Source organism: Vulpes lagopus, chromosome 12 (assembly GCF_018345385.1).
Source record: "Vulpes lagopus strain Blue_001 chromosome 12, ASM1834538v1, whole genome shotgun sequence".
NCBI lineage: Eukaryota > Metazoa > Chordata > Mammalia > Carnivora > Canidae > Vulpes > Vulpes lagopus.
Window position 1 is genome coordinate 72,866,414 of NC_054835.1, and position 14,603 is coordinate 72,881,016.

Here is a 14,603-nt window from a genome sequence, read left to right on the forward strand (position 1 = left end):
GCACAATGGAGTGAAGACTATAGGTTTACACATATCCCATTCATCTACTGAAGAACATCTTGTTTGCTTCCAAGTTTGAAACTTGCTATAAATTATAAGACTGCAATAAACAGGTTTGTAGGTTATGTTATAGACTTAAGTTTTCAATTCATTTGATAAATAACAAGGAGTGGGATTGTAGCATTGAATGATGAGAGTATGGTTAATTTTGTAAAAAAAAACAAAAAAACAAAAAAACGAACAAACAAAAAAAAAACCTGGCAAACTCTCTTTCAAAGTAGCTGTACCATTTTGTACTCCCCCCAGCCATGAATGAAAGTTCCTATTCTTCGACATTCTCACCAATATATTTTGTGTGGTCAGTGCTTTGGATTTTGGCCATTTTAATGACCTGGAGGTATAAACAGATTGTTTTTATTTATAATTCCCCAGTGCTCTTTTATTTTTTTATTTTTTTCCCTAATGCTCTTTTAATTTATAATTCCCTAATGACATGCAATGTTAAACAGCTCACTACTTTGCTTGCCATCTGTACATCTTCTGTGATGAAGTGTCTGTTCAGGTCTTTCATTTACTTTTTTATTAGATAGTACCTTTCCTTATGGATGAATTTTAAGAATTTTTGTGCACTTTGAACCTATTCTGTATAGTCCTTTATCATATACCTCTTTTGCAAATATTTTCTTTCGGTCTATGTCTTGTCTTTTCGTTCTCTTGACATAAATTTAATAGAGCAGAACTTTTACGTTTTAATAAAGTCCAATGCAGCATGTTTTAGGGTTGCATCTAAAAAGTCATAGCCATGCCCAAGGTCATCTAGGTTTTCTCTTATGTTATCTTCTAGAAGTTTCACAGTTTTGCATTTTACGATTAGGTTTCTGATCCACTTTGAGTTAATATTTGTGAGGGTGTAAGGTCTGTGTTTATGTTAAATGTTTCTGCATGTGGATGTCCAGTAGTTTCAGGAGCATTTATGAAACAGACCATCTTCACCTGATTGTATTGCCTCGGCTCCTTTGTCAAAAACCAGTTGACTATACCTCTGTGAGTCTATTTCTGGTCTCTCCATACTGATACATTGACCTATTTATCTATTCTTTGACTAATACCACATTATTTTGATTACTGTTAACTATACAGTAAGTCAAAGTCTTAAGTGTCAGAGGTATATAGAGAAGTATGTTCTTTAATATCTAAGTATTTTTAAATTTCCCACTTATCTTTCTGTGTTTCCATTTTTTTTTTGTGTGTGTTTCCATTTTAAGGGAATAGTTCTAAGTGTGACACACATATTTTTGGTCTAGATTTTCCATTGCTTTTAAAAGTATTTTTGGAAGTCGATCTCAAATATATCCCTATCTTGTAAAACCCTTTGATTTATTTTTCTCTTTGTATTTTATCTCTCACTTGGTTAGAAATCTTTCTATATCCTGAGAGCAAATATTTACATATATTTTCATCCAGAATTTATTGTTTGTGCTTCTCTTCCTTCTTCTTGTTAGTATTTTACTATTTACTAATACCTGATATTTAATTTGCTATGTGAGGAACTGACTTAGCACAATTTTTCATGAAATAGCAGTCAATTTTTTAAAAAAGATTTTACTTATTTACTCATGAGAGGCACTAGGCAGAGAGAGAAGCTCCCCTTCAGGGATCCCCAAGTGGGACTTGATCCCAGGATCCTGGGACTATGCCTGAGCCAAAGGCAGACCCTAAACTACTGAGCCACCCAGGTGTCCCTTGAAATAGTAGTTCAAATGTCCCATCAACATAAATGAGTGACCTTATCTATTGATACTGATTTATTATAATTTTATGGAATGAACTATTTGTGTGATATAATTGTTTCTCTATTGTGTATTCTATTCTGTAGATAGATGTAATCACCCTTGAACAAATAACACACTGTAAAAATTATAGCACATGCATGATATGTTTGATATATCAGGAAGTAATCCCAGTCTCAACAGTTGTGGAACTTAATAGATCTTTTCTGAAATTTTTTCAGTGTATGACTATTTCTGTTGCTTTGAATCAGTCCATCGCTTAGTTTTACCAGTATTTTTACAACTTTTAACTATTATTTGAGACATGTAGTGGTATCTCATCAGCATTTCAATTAGAATTTTCCTAATTATTAAACTATTAATTACATATTACGTACTTAGTTACTGTTTATGTACTTTCTTTGTTAAATGTCAGGTCTTTTATGGCTAACTCTCCTTTTTTATTGAGTTTTAAAAGTTTTTCATGTTCTGAATATCATATATTTACCTGTTTATATTTTTAATTATAATTTCACAGTTGTGTTTGGCTCATAGATTCCTTAAGGTTATCTTTTGAAAACAATAATAATAATAATAATTAATAATGAAGTTCATTTTATCCTTGTTTTAAATTATAGCTTATTCTCTTGGCATCTCATTTTAATCTTTTCTAACTCAATGTCAAAACATTGGCTTGTTTTTCCTTAAGTGTTCTGCAATTTTTTAAAAAAGATTCTATTTATTTATTTATTTATTTATTTATTTGAGAGAGAGAGAGAATGCATAAGTCGGGGAAGGAGCAGAGGGAATAGGAGAGAATCTCAGGCAGACTCCTTACTGCACAGAGCCCAACACAGGGCTTGATCTCACAAGCCTGTTTATGATCTGAGCCAAAATCAAGAGCCACCCAGGCACTCATCTGCTCCAATTTTTGAAGCCCAGCACCTATACATAGGTTTATAATTTACCTTAAGTTTCAGTTTTAAGTATTTCTTTTTTCTTCAGTTACATTCAGTATCATTTGTTGAAAAATAATCATTTGTCTATTGTAAGACTTTGGCATTTCTGGTAAAAATCATTGGATTAATATGTACATGTTAATTTCTCAATTGTCTATTTTTGTCCCACTACTCTGTATGTCTATCCTTTTTGAATCCCACACTGTTTTAATGACTGAACTTGTACAATGAGCCTTGAAGAGTAAGTCCTCTAAATAAATACCTATTTTTATGCTAATTTTTTAACTATTCTAGTTCTTTTATATGTGCATATACATTTTAGAAAATATTTGACAATTTCTATAAAAGTAGAATTAAATTTTAATTGGAATGTTGTTAAATCTTCATTAATTTCTGGAGAATTGAAGTATTAACACTGTAAAATCATTAGGTCTATTAATATAGCATACTTCTTCATCTGTATCTATGTATTTTTTACTCTTGCAACAATGGTTTGCATATTCAACAATGTTTTGCAGATTCAATAATGTCTTGCCCATACTTAGGTAAATTTATCCATGCATATTTTATAATTTATGCTATTGTAAATGATATAACTTCCAAATGCTTATTGCTGGTGTAGGCAAATATAATTGATTTTCTATATTGACTTTATACCTAGTGACCTTATTATATTCATGAATTAGGTCTAATAGCTCTTTTGTAGATATTTCAGGGTTGCTTGCATGCACAGTTGTGTTACCTGTAAATAAAGAGAGTATTCTCTTTTTCCTTCTATGACTTTTATACCTTTTGCTAGCTTCAATTGTACTAAGGGTTCCATTGTAATTGTTAAGTAGAGAGTAGACATCTTTGTCTTATTCCAGATTTTACAGAAAAATTAGTTTGTCACCATTGAGGGTGATACTAATTATAGGTTCTTCATGTATGCCTATATTAGTTTACTAAGGCTACTATGAGAAAGTACCACTTCCTGAATAGTTCAAACAACAGAACTTTATTTAATCACAGTTTTGGAATGTAAAAAATCCAAGCTCTCAGTGTCCACATGGTCAGCAACTTCTATAGGGTCACTGAGGGATGGATCTGCTCGACTTTCTCCATATTTACCCTGTATCAATTCATTGTCTTTCCTCTGCACATTTCTGTGTCCAAATTTCCTTTGTTCATTAGGACACAAATCAGATTGGGGTCACCTCAATTTCCCCCATTTTAACTTAATTACCTCTATAAAGGCCCAACTTCAAATATGGAGAATGCACCTCATATTCCGAGGTACTAAAGATTGGGACTTCAATATATGAGGTTGTTTTTGTTGTTTTGTGGGGGACAAAGAAGATGAAGAGTATAGTCAAGGTAGAGCCATTGTATATTTAAGGAATTGGGAAAGTGCTCAAAATAAAGCATTAATATAAAAATTGAGACAGGAAATTGTATATACAGCATGACCCCAATTGTGTGGTCCAATTGTGTACTTCTTGAAGAAGGTATACCAAATATTGATTTTTTTCCTCCAATTAAGCTTTTTAAACATTTTTTTCATTCTACATTTCTATTTTTTTTAAGATTGTATTTATTTATTCATGAGAGACCCAGAGCTCATGCAGGAGAGAAGCAGAGACACAGGCAGAGGGAGAAGCAGGCTCCATGCAGGGAGCCGGATGTGAGATTCGATCCCTGGACTCCAGGATCACTCCCTGACCTGAAGGCAGGCACTTAACCACTGAGCCACCTAGGCATCCCCATTTCTTTCTTTCTTTTCTTTTCTTTTTTTTTAAAGATTTTATTTATTCATTATGAAAGACAGAGAGTCAGAGAGAGAGAGAAGCAGAGACACAGGCAGAGACACAGGCAGAGAGAGAAGCAGGCTCCATGCAGGGAGCCTGACGTGGGACTCCATCCCGGATCTCCAGGTTCACGCCCTAGGCCAAAGGCAGATGCTCAACCGCTGAGCCACCCAGGCGTCCTGGCATCCCCATTTCTATATATTTTTTAACCCAAGTTGTGCCTTGTGAGATCAAAACAGAGCACACTACAATCATGCCTTTCATGAAAATATGGCTCCTTTATTTTCCATATAATTAATAAAATGTGGCACTCACTTTCCCACTGTCAGTGGAATCGGTTAGAAAAGTAAACCTGTTCATTAGGGTACTCCTTTTCATGTGGTTGGAAGACACACTTCCGGAATAGAACAGTCCCTTCCAGGTATTTGTGGCCGCTCTAAGATAATGGATGATTGTTTAAGGTTTCTCTCCCCTCTCCCACTCCAGGATGGTAGCTGGGGAGCTCAGCAGGTGGCACACACCCTGTGTAGCTTTGCCCACTGTGCCTCAGCTCTCACCAGGCTTTGGTCGAGACCTCAGAAACTCAACGGGGACAAGCCGGGCCACACTCATGTTCCTGGGGAAAATGGGAGACTTTCTAGGTGTCTTCTATTGGCCTGAGCAAGCCTGGAGTTGACCTTGCTGCTCCCAGCAGGCCCTGCACCATTAGCAGCGCAGGTGGCATTGCTTTGTCTCCTTAGCAGGGACAGACTGAGGGCTCCATCTCTGTTTCCATCAGTTTCTCTGTCTCTCCTACTATCCCTGCCGTCCCACCCCCACCCAGTGGGGTTTGTGTTGCATCATCTTTCCAGCTCTCCAGTGCCTGAGCACTCTAGAAGCATGGTGGGTTTGATTTTTTTCTTTTGTCTTTGTCTTTTTTTGTTTTTAGAATCCATATGTAAGTGAGGTTATACAGTACTTGGTTGACTTACTTCATTCAAGGTCCCTCTGTGTTGTCATGAATGGCTGGACAATATTCCAATGTGTGTGTGTGTGTGTGTGTGTGTGTGTGTGTGTGTGTACACATATTTTCTTTTCTGTTTATCTGTCCATGGACATTTAAGTGGTTTCTCTGTCTTGGCTATTGTGAGTAACGCTGCAATGAACATGGTGGTGGTGATATCCCTTTCATACTGGGATTTTGTTTCTTTTGGATATATACCCAAAACTGTAATTACTGGACCATATGTCAGCTCTATTTTTAATTTTTTGAGGAACATCCATACTGTTTTTTAGAGTGGCTGGACCAGTTTACATTTCCACAAACAGTATGCAAATTTCCCTTTTTACGAACACTTGTCTCTTGTCTCTTTGATAGTAGCCATTCTAATAGGTGGGGTGATACCTCATTTGGGCTTTGAACTCCCTGATGATTAGTCATGTTGAGAACATGTTGGCCATTCAAATATCTTCTTTAGAAAAATGTTCTTTTGTCCATGTTTAATTGGACTATTTTATTTCATTCTTCTTCTTCTTCTTCTTCTTCTTCTTCTTCTTCTTCTTCTTCTTCTTCTCCTTCTTTCTTCTTCTTCCTCTTCCTCTACTTCTTCTTTTGAAATTGAGTTGCCTGAGTTCTTTATAGATTTTGGATATAACCCTTTATCACATATATAATTTACAAATATTTTCTGCTATTCCATAAGTTACGTTTTTGTTTTGTTGATGTTTTTTGTTTGTTTGTTTGGTTGGTTGGTTGGTTGATTTTGTTTTCTGTTCAGATGCTTTTTCATTCAGATGTGGTCCTGTTTATTTTTTATTTTGTTGCTTGTGGTTTAGGGTGATGTTAAAAAAAAAAAACACATTGTTCAGATCCACAGCAAGATTTTCCTCTATGTGTTCTTCTAGAAGGTTATGGTTTCAGGTTTTTTTTAAAATATTATTTATTTATTTATTCATGAGAGACAGAGAGAGAGAGAGAGAGGCAGAGATGCAGGCAGAGGGAGAAGCAGTCTCAATGCAGGGAGCCTGATGTGGGACTCGATCCTGCGACTTCAGGACCACACCCAGGGCCAAAGGCGGTGCTGAACCGCTGAGCTATCCTGGGCTACCCTATGGTTTCAAGTTTTAAATTTAAGACTGAATCCATTTTGAGTGTTTTTTTTATGAGTGGTATAAGAGAGGGGTCTTTTTTCCATTCTTTTGCATGTGAATATCCAATTATGCCAGTACCGTTTACTGAAGAGATTACCTTCTCTCACTGAGTGTTCTTGGCTACTCTGTCGGATATCAGTTGATTGTATATGCATAGGAGTGTTTTTGGGCTTTTGGTTCTGTTCTGTTGGTCTATAGGTCTGTAATTATATCAGCACCATACTGTTTTGATTACTATAGCTTTGTAATGTGGTTTGAAATCAGAAAATGTGGTGCCTCCCACTTTGTTCTTCTTTCTCAGGATTGCTTTGTCTGTAGTTCTATAGAAATTTTATGATTGTTTTTCTACTTCTGTTTTAAAAAATGCCATTAGGATCTTGATAGAGATTGCATTGAATCTGTAGATGGCTTTGGGTAGCACAAACATTTTATTTATTTATTTATTTATTTATTTATTTATTTATTATTTATCACAGACCTTTTAACAATATTTATTCCAATCTATGAATACAGGGTATCCATTTTACTTGGTCTTCTTCAATTTCTTTTATCACCTTGTAGCTTTCAGTGTAGAGATATTTAACCTCCTTGGTTAAATTTATTCCTATATATTTTATTGTTTTTCGTGCTATTATAAATGGGACTGTTTATTTCCTTTCAGATAATTTGTTGTGAGAGTATAAAAATGCAACTGATTTTTATGTGTTAATTTTATATCTTGAAACATTGAATTCATTGATTAGATCTAATAGTGTTTTGATGGAGTCTTCAGGATTTTCTTTTTTTTTAAAGATTTTTTATTTATTTATTAATAGAGATGCAGAGAGAGAGAGAGAGAGAGGCAGAGACACAGGCAGAGGGAGAAGCAGGCTCCATGCAGAGAGCCTGACATGGGACTCGATGCAGGGTCTCCAGGATCACGCCCTGGGCTGCAGGCGGCACTAAGCCGCTGCGCCACCGGGGCTGCCCTCTTCAGGATTTTCTACACATAAAATTACGTGATATGCAAGTAAGGACAATTTTACATCTTAATTTATAATTTTGATGTCTTTTCTTTCTTTTTATCTCATGATTTCTCTGGTTAAGACTTCTAGAACATGTTGAATAGGAGTGGTGAGAGTGAGCACCCTTGCTTTATTCTTGATTTTAAAGGACACGTGTTCAACATTTCACCTTTGAATATGATATCAGCTGTGAGATTGTTATATATGGCCTTTATTAGGTTGAAAGATATTCCTTCTTTCCCTAACCTAAGAGTTTTTATCATGAATGAATGTTGAATTTTGTCAAATGCTTTTTTTGCATTTGTTAAGATGGTCATATGACTATTATGTTTTATTCTATGAAAGTAACACATCACATTTATTGGTTTGCATATGTAGAACTAGCCTTGCATTTAAGGGATTAATTTCACTTCATCAAGGCATATGGTCCTTTAATGTGCTGCTGAATTTGTTTTGCTAGTATTTTATTGAGAATTTTGGAATCTGTATTCATCAGGGATATTAACCTATGATTTTCTTTTCTTGTGTTGTCCTTATCTGGCTTTATTATCAGAGTTATGGTGGCACTGGCATTTGAGTTTGGGAGTGATTCTTCCTTTTCAATTTTTAAAAGTGAGTTAGAAAAGGATTGGTGTTAATTCATCTTTAAGTATTGGCAAAATTCAAACAATGAATCCATCTGGTGTTGGGCTTTTCTTTGTTGGAAGATTTCTGATTACTGATTCAATCTCCTTACTGTTTAATTCATCTGTTCAAATTTTGTTTCTTCTTGATTCAGTCTTTTGAAGGGACACAGTTCAGCCCATGGCAAACCCTTTGCTGAGTTAATGAAGTTGATGAGACTATTTTCATGGATGAATGTTGAGTTTTGTCCAGTCTTCTTTGTTATCCATTAGAATGACTATGACTTTTCCTTAATAGTGCATTAATATACTGAATTAAATTAATTGATTTTCTGATTTTAACCAAACTTCACTTTATCACAATTTATTATGTTTGCAATATTGCTGAATATGTTACTAGGATTTCATCATAGATTTTTGCTTCTGTGCTTTTTGGGAATACTACCCTTCAGTTTTCTTTTCTTGCTTATCTTTCTTTTTCTTTTTTCTTTTCTTTCTTTTTTTATTTTTTAGAGAAAGAGGGAGAGAGAGCAAATGAGTGCATTAGCAGAGAGGAGCAGAGGAAGAGGGAGAGAGAAAAAATCTTAAGCAGGCTCCCCCTGATGTGAGGATAGATCTTACAATCCTGAGATCATGACCTGAACAGAAATCAAGAGTCAGCTTAATCAATTGAGTCACCCAGACACCCCCTGTCTTTATTTGGTTTTAGTATCAAGATAAAACTGGACCAATAATATGAGTTGCAAAATGTTCTCTCCTAATAAAAACAATCAATACTATTTCTTTCCTGTATGTTTGATAGATTTATACCGCTGCCACTAACTTGCCTTGGAATTTTTGAGAAAAGTATTTCAACTATAATTCAATTTTATTAATCCATAATGGACACTTTCAGTTACCTATATACTCTAAAATGAGCTATAGTAATTTTATTGTATGTCAAAGATGGGCAAGTAAATCAAGAAATGTTGTGGAAGAAAAGAAAGGTCTGCCTAGGCAGACCTGAAGGCAATTTGAAAAAAGGGGATGCAAGCTGGAGAAATCGTTGTTGAAATATTTTTGTCCTTTCCTCTTCAGACCAAATTTTCACATATCAAAGAATGTTAAAAGAAAACCAAAGAACTGGTCACTTCGGTTAAAAAAAAATCCTATGTACATTTCACCTATAATTTTGATCTAGCCGTTAAAATGTAAGTAGACATTTATTTTTATTTACATTTTAGTCATTCTAAAAATATAACTCCTCTTACTCTTAGTGACTTATATGCTCATAAGAAACCAGTATCAGGATGCCGGGGTGGCTCAGCAGTTGAGTGTCTGCCTTTGGTTCAGGGCATGGTCTGGGAGTCCCAGGATCCAGTCTCACATTGGACTCCCCACAAGGAGCCTGCTTCTCCCTCTGCCTATGTCTCTGCCTCTCTCTGTGTGCTTCTCATGAATAAATAAATAAAATCTTTAAAAGAAAAAAAAGAAACCAGTATCTTCAAGACTCCTATTATCGAATCTTTAGCATCTATCACTGCACATGAAGCAGCTGTTCTCATCTAGCTATAGGGTGCACATATGATCACATTTCTGTAGTTGTGAATACAGAGGCAGTAACAGGTACCACAATGATGTAGTATGTTGGCTGCAGAGTCAGATGGGAATCCAAGTCAAGCTCCAGAGTGTGCTTGCTCTGAGATCATAGGCAAGTTATTTAACTTATTTAACCTTTCTGCTTTGCTCTCTACCTGTAAGATAATGATGGCAAGTATATCATGGGGTTCTTTCAAGGATGAAATGATTCAGTTCGTGTGAAGTGTTTGGAATAGTACCCAAAACATAGGAAACCCACCATTATCATTGTAAATATGTGCCCTCTTGAAAAACATAAGGTGGTTGTTTCTGATTATTTCCATTATTACTTTGTAGTTCCAATGGCATTCTTTGGAGACTTAAAATTCCTTGAAAATTTTGCAGATGTGGTTGGTTCAAACATCAATGTTGATTTTCTAACCCTAAAGTCATTAGCAAGGGTGTTCTGCTTTGATTGACTGAGCCTTAAAAACTCATTCATTTAAATTAAAGTGAGCATAATAACTTAAACAAACAAACAACAACAACAAAAAAAAACAACAAAGCAATCAAAGTTAGTAAATAGGCCAGCCATATGTAAAAATGATGTGCCAGAAAATCAAAATGTGTCCCCTTCTGCTTACACTTGATTCTGAGGAAACACAGCAAAGTATTTTCTCATATTTGCATATATATATATATATATATATATATATATATACTAATTAATTATGTAACTGTATAAAACTTTACCTTGCTGTGTCTCTATAATATATAATGTATATAAATAATTACATAACATAATTTTCTCTCTTTATACATGCACAATTGTTTCAACAATTAAGTACCAATTCATTCTTCAGATTAAGAATATTTACTAAAAATTTTGTGTACTTACTGCTCCTTTTACAAATGGAAACTATCTTCTAATATTGTCTCCTTTGATAAAAGGAGCCATACAAATAAATGAACACTCTTCGAATTTCCTAATTAAGTCAAAAATACTTACAGCACATACCATAAAAGAGAAACGACTTGCTAGTGACTGACTGTTCTATTCTTCATGCCACTCTAAAAATTGTCTCAGCAAGTAAACCTTATATTGATGAAGAATTTTGAAAAAAAAATAGCTTATCATTTATATTTTTACCCAAAAAGCAGATACCACTTGATACCTTAAAGGAAAATAAAGAAGGTGGTACTTTTAATTGTGGAAGATTTAGAATTAATTGCAAACAAAAGTTATATATTTTAAAGTCAATTGAAGCCCCATTTTGTTGAGCTAAATATGTCCGGCCCTATTAAATTTTATAATTTATAATATTGACAAGAATAACAAAAGCATTTAGTCATCCAAAGAGGATTTAATACAAATGTCAAGTGCTTCATACTATGTATCAGATATTCTCTATGCTAAAAGAAATGCAGTACTCTTTAGGAGACAAATAATATATGCATTATCCTTTGAATAATATGTGTGGCTACATATAATCAAGGAATGAATTACAATTCTGGTTATCTATTACATTTTGAAATAAGTAACTATAAATAAAATATTTTGTCAATTTTTTAAAGTCATTACCTACTAATGCCTCTGATATTTATGAGTACAAAGATAATGCATTTCAGTGAAACCAAACCAATTTTCTGAATGATATGAAATAATATTGCAAGCTTTTCTTTAATACACTAATATTGAGATTGATGATTAAGGTTTACTTCTAGAATAGGCATAGATTCTTCGGCTATTTGTGAGATTGTTATCTAAAATCTCTGAAAAATAAAGTAAAACAATGCTTTCCTGTATGCTTCTTACTTTACTTTCAAATGAAGAAACACATTCTGTATGCTTTTAGTGGGAAGCAAAATAGAGTAGGCATCAACATATTATAGATTTCTTCCACCCTAGTTATGTCATTTTTTTAGAAAAGTCACTGTTTTTCTTGAATTAATTTGAATTATTTTCTACAATAAGATTTCAGGTTAGGTGAGCTAAAAAAATATTTACAGATAAATTATTGAAAGTATAAAGTGGATTTTTAAAATTATAAGATGCAAAACCTAGACATATTTACTCAAACTATAGAAAATCAAAGATAAAGAAAAAATTTGAAAGAAGAAAAATGAGAAGAACCAACCTTATGAATAAAGAAGCAAAGATAAGAATTATGTCTGACTTCTCAGAAATCATGCAAGCAAAGAGAGTTGAATATTTAAAAGGTTGAAAAAAGAAAAACACCAATCTAGAATTCTGTACCTGTAAAATTATTCTTCAAAATTGAAGGAGAAATAAAGACTTTCTCAGAAGAAAAGGGTTAAAGGAATTTTTTTGCCAGTACATCTGCCTAGAAAGAAAAGTTAGGAGAATTTCGTTAAGAGAAAGAAAATTAGGTAAGTCATAAACTAGGATCTACATAAAAAAAGTAAAAGCATCTGAGAAAGAATAAATGGAAGTAAGATAGAATTCAATTTATCTTATTATTTAATTTACCTTATTAATTAACCCAACAATTAGCAATGTGTTTATAATAATAATAGTGATATTATATTCAATTATGTATACTTATGCACATATGTATACTTATGTATAAGTGAAATGAATGATACTAATAATACAAGGACAAGGTGTCTTCTTCCTGACTGGTCTTCGGCGGTCAGTCTCTTCAGAGCTGCCCGTAGCAAGATGTCTTCAGGAAATGCCAAAATTGGGCATCCTGCTCCCAACTTCAAAGCCACGGCTGTTATGCCAGATGGTTGATTCAAAGACCTCAGCCTATCTGACTACAAAGGAAAATATGTTGTATTATTCTTTTATCCTCTTGACTTCACCTTTGTGTGCCCCGCTGAGATCATTGCTTTCAGTGACAGGGCAGAAGAATTTAAGAAACTCAACTGTCAAGTGATTGGTGCTTCTGTGGATTCTCATTTCTGTCACCTGGCTTGGATCAAAACACCCAAGAAACAAGGAGGACTGGGACCCATGAACATTCCCTTGGTATCAGACCCCAAGCATACCACTGCTCAGGAGTCTTAAAGGCTGATGAAGGCATCTTGTTCAGGGGCCTCTTTATCATTGATAAAGGTATCCTTTGGCAGGTCACTGTAAATGACCTTCCTGTTGGTCACTCTGTGGATGAGACTCTGCAACTGGTTCAGGCCTTCCAGTTCACTGACAGGCGTGGGGAAGTGTGCCCAGCTGGCTGGAAGCCTGGCAGTGATACCATCAAGCCTGATGTCCAGAAGAGCAAAGAATATTTCTCTAAGCAGAAGTGAGCGCCTCGCCATTTTAGGGCCGGGCTGTAGTGGGCATCCATGAAAACAGAATCTTTTTTTGTACTATTGTCATGCTTAAAACAAGACTTTAGACTCTGCAGATGTGATATGTGGTATGGGACAAGACAGGCCCTTTCCTGTAGGGGTTGGGGAGGCCAGCCTTTCTTCCTCTGGAGAGAATGGTCTGAGCTGTGCTATGGGGCAGGCCAACTGATATGTACAGTAGCGAGGCATCACTTTTGATCTTTTGTTGTTTCTGTTAAACTTGAACTGAGAAAAAAAAAATACAAGGACAAGAGGGAGGAATTAGGAAAATTTTGTTGTCATAAGTTATTTGTACTACCCATGAAACAACATAGATTTTTTTTTCAACATAGATTATTTAAAAGCAGACTTGCATTAGCTGTAAATGTATATTGCAAAATCTAGGACAAACACTTAAAAAACCCACAAAAATCTTTTTTAAAAAAAAGAAATATAATTGATATAGTAAGGAAGCAGAGGAAATGCAATCCCATAAAATGCTCAGTTAAAACTACAAAAAGGAGAAAAATGGTAGAAGACAAAAATATGAACAATAGAAAGGGCAAAGAGTTGTTAATCTGTCTATATCAATAGTCACTTTAAATATCAATGGTCTAAGCACACCAGATAAAAGAGATAGAAAGAATGAAAAACAAGAATCAGCTGTTTTTTCTACATGAAACCCACTTTAAATACAAAGATATGTACAGGTTAAAATAAGGAGTGATAAAAGATGTACCATAGTAGCACTAATCAGAGGAAGCGGGAGTTGCTGTTTGGCAGACATAGCAGACTTCAGGGTAGGAAAATTGAATATGCACCTAATAATAGCATCTTAAATATAAGAAGCAGAAACTGATACAACTGTGAGAAATAGATGAGTCCACTGCCATAATGGAAACTTTAATACCCATCTAACAGAAATGGACAAATGTATGGGAAATCTCTTTACCTTCCCATCAGTAAATCTAAAACTGTTTTAGAGAATAGAGTCTTGGGGCACATGGGTGGCACAGTCAGTTAAGCATCTGCCTTTTGCTCAGGTCATGGTCTGAGGGTCCTGGGATGGAATCCCCAATTTGGGCTCCCTCTTCAGGGAGAGGAGACTGCTTCCTCCTCTCCTCCCTGGCTCTCTCGTGCTCTCTCTCTCACTCGAATAAATAAATAAATAAATAAATAAATAAATAAATAAACAAACAAATAAATAAATAGATAGTCTTAAAAATTCTTAATTCTACTCTTCAGAACTCCCTGCAAAAAAGGGGTGGGGGGCATACAGATTAATGCCAAAATTAGAAAAATAAAATATGAGAGAAAAGCAAGCAAGGAATATCAAAATTGTCATTTTACCAAGTAGTAAATTGGAATTCTTAACATCTTTGGGGGAACATCAAAATTATTCAAGGAATGCAAATGCCAGTATTAACAATCTGAAAACAAAGTGGTTAAATATTAATAAAGTACTTAAAGTGATTAA

The 14,603-nt window shown here is 34.6% G+C and overlaps 1 pseudogene; it reads left to right on the top strand.

The window, feature by feature from the left end:
• The first annotated feature begins 12,512 nt into the window (after positions 1-12,512).
• Positions 12,513-13,130, top strand: LOC121473777 (annotated as a pseudogene).
• Positions 13,131-14,603: the final 1,473 nt, after the last annotated feature.